The sequence below is a fragment of the Otolemur garnettii genome, unplaced genomic scaffold (genome assembly GCF_000181295.1).
Source record: "Otolemur garnettii isolate 467f Iridium unplaced genomic scaffold, OtoGar3 scaffold00164, whole genome shotgun sequence".
Taxonomy (NCBI): Eukaryota; Metazoa; Chordata; class Mammalia; order Primates; family Galagidae; genus Otolemur; species Otolemur garnettii.
In genome coordinates this window covers 1718431-1721558 of record NW_003852559.1, presented here as the reverse complement: position 1 = coordinate 1721558, position 3128 = coordinate 1718431, and positions in this window count along the sequence as shown.

Sequence of the window (3128 nt, the reverse complement as noted above, 5' to 3'; positions counted from 1 at the left end):
TGAAAATAAAAAGGTCTTCTTGCCTCTGCAAGTTCCCAATACCATTCATTTATGCTGGGTGTATTAATACTCATGCTGCTGCTTTGCCATTGTGCTGCCCTGATTATTGGCTTCCAAGGACTCTAAGTCTGTTACTATGCTTTGTTGATGATCATCACAAATGTAAGACTTCTATAGTAGTGTCTTCCATAGAACAGGAAGAAGAAAAATGGGAATGTCGGCTTCTGGTCATGCTACATCTACTTTTCAGAATTTTATAACATAGAACAGAAACAACACATCTTTCAGTGATACTGTTCTTCGACCCTTTAGGCCATATTCACTGCATTCCCAGAATGTAATCTCATCTGACGTTGACCTCGCTTCTGCCTCCTACACACAGCCTCCAGCAGGAAGGAGAGGTGAGTAGGAAGCATGTTCTCATTGGCACAGGGAGGGTCTGTCTCTTAAACAGCACTGCTGAACACAGTACCAGGAAAGTGCAGATTTCAGGAAGGGCATTGGTTAGAAACAGCAATGATCTAGAAAGCCCTTGGAGGACAGGCTTAGGTATTCCCCCCAAACCATGACTCTGGCTGTTGAGGAGCTTTGTGGGGGGGGGGGGTAAGGTAAGTCAGCGTTTCAGAGAATATGAAACAGATTAATCTCACCCTGTGTTAAACCCTCTCCCCTTCCAGAGGCCACACCTTGGGATAGCCCACATACCCAGACAGACGTATTTCTAGTATTTCCCACTTGCACTAGAGTAAGGAAAAGAAACAAATCCCCAGATTTACTACTTTTTATTAGATTAATTTCACCAATCTGAGGAATGGGGACCAAGGGCTGTCACCCCGCCAACAAGTGGCTGACTGAGTTAGAAGTAGAGCAAGAGGCCGAGACCGTCCCTTTAGAGATGTTCCTTCATGTGGACACACAGAAGCGGGGAATCAGCGATTACTCTGACCTCTCAATCAAATAGTTCTATTGTTTGGATTTCTTGGGAATCTGATTCTCGTCTGTGACTTCTGACTTCACACATTGTGATTGTTTCCTTGTGTATTTTGCAATTATGAACTTGTGTTTAGTGGTGTTATTTCTAAAGAAACTTGATGGATCCGTTTAAGGACTTGTGCTTCTAAAGGCATGTTGCCTTTGCCAGGTGTTCAGGGATATTACTGGCCTGAGACTTGTTTTTTGTTTACAGTTTATTTTATTTTATTTTATTTTTTTAATAATAAGAGTTTCTTCCCCTCGATTAAAGGTTACACTGGCACAGGTTGTTTAAATTGGATACGAAAGTCACTCAATTGGGTTCCAAAGCTCAGTCCCTTTTCAATGCATAAGACGATTTAAACTTACGTAGTTTTAGGTCATATTCAATCTCGGTGACTATGAGAATAGACGCCGCATTAGTTATTATTTAAATTAAGTCAGACATATTTCCTTGATGTTTCCCTGTGAATCTGAGTAGATTCACCTCCCCATCCCCACCTCACATATTTATTGAGGGTGTAGCGCTTCAGACGTGCCTTAGTTGGAGGGCCATTCCCCAAAGGCTTCATGAGGGTCTCAAGACCTTGTTTCCTATGTGAAAGTTGTTGGTACCAAAATGGAGGCACTTATGTCAAATGCTGACAAAAGGGAGCTGGGAGACCATGAAGGGAGGGCTCTCACATGTCCGTTTGCCTGATACCAAAACTTCCATCTTGCATAGATTACTTCTACAAGCACATCTGACTAATAATTGCCAGTTTCACTAAGGGACTAAAGCCATCCCAATTAATCCGTGTCAAAAGTAATCGGTTCAAAACAACCAGTGTAAGCTCCCTCATTTTGCCTTTAAAACCTTTGCCCCCTTGGATACACTGGTGGCCCACCATAGCGTGGTAGCTCAGCAATCCTGTTATTCCCGTAAAAACTCTGCTCCCCAGAACCAGTCTCTCTGCTGTTTATTTCAGGTGGATATCTGCTTGGCTGGGCATTCAAACCCCTGTATGACAGAGATCTCCAAATATCCCAAAGTCTGGCATAGCATCAGCTCACATGCTTTCCTGCTTCAGTTTTTATTCTGGCCTATAGGAGTCGCCATTACTTCCTTAAGAGTTCAACGTCAAAGGACATTTGCTCTATTTTATATGCCTTGTAAGATTTACTTATTTACTATTTACTTAAATACTTATTCATACTTTTTACCTACAAAGTACCAAGCAAATACTTAACAAGTAAATATTAAGTATCATAGTACTAAATATATCTATTATTTACTTAAAAACTTAATATTTAAGTATAACATTTATACTTTATAAATTTTTTTTTTTTTTTTTTTTTTTGCAGTTTTTGACCAGGGCTGGGTTTGAACCCGCTACCTCTGGTGTATGGGGCCAGTGCCACAGGCGCCACCTTATAAATGTATTTTTAATACTCATCATTCATAAGTACAATAATTTTGTAAGTATTTAAATAAGTAGTAGAGCTTTGCAGTTCTCCAGCTTGCTACTTTTAGGTCTTCGGACATGCTATCTCTTCTACTTGGAATATCCTTTTCCCCTTTCACTTGACTAAACCAGCAATGTCACACTCTTAAGGGGGCTAGGACCCTCCAGTCTGAATTAAGTACCCTCCACTCCCTCCTCTCAGTGCACAGATGTAATAGTGTATTTGCCCTTTTGTGTATCCTCCGCTGAATTAACAAGCTCCAGGAATCCATGCTTAGTTTGCCCCAGCCTGGCACCCATGCCTATTTAATTTACCCTTAGCAAATGAACTTTTTAAAAATTTTTGTAATTGTTGGAGATTCGTTGAGGGTACAAGAAACCAGGTTACACTGATTGCGTTTGTTAGGTAAAGTCCCTCTTATAATTGTGCCTTGCTCCCAAAGCAAATGAACTTTTTGTAAATGAATGAATGGCTTGTTTATTTTTTAAGGTAAATCTAGTCTTCTATGCAAAATTGTTGGCCGTTTAGCCATTATGACCAATTTTCCTTCGTGGCTTGCAATAATACTCTCACTGGGAGTTGATAACAATGGTTGTCAATTTATTTATGAAAGCCTGGCAACTAACTTATTCTGCACAGTGGAAATAAATAATTCTTCTAAAAAGATTTTTTGCATAAATTTCAGCTCTTGTTATACTGAGAATTTATTT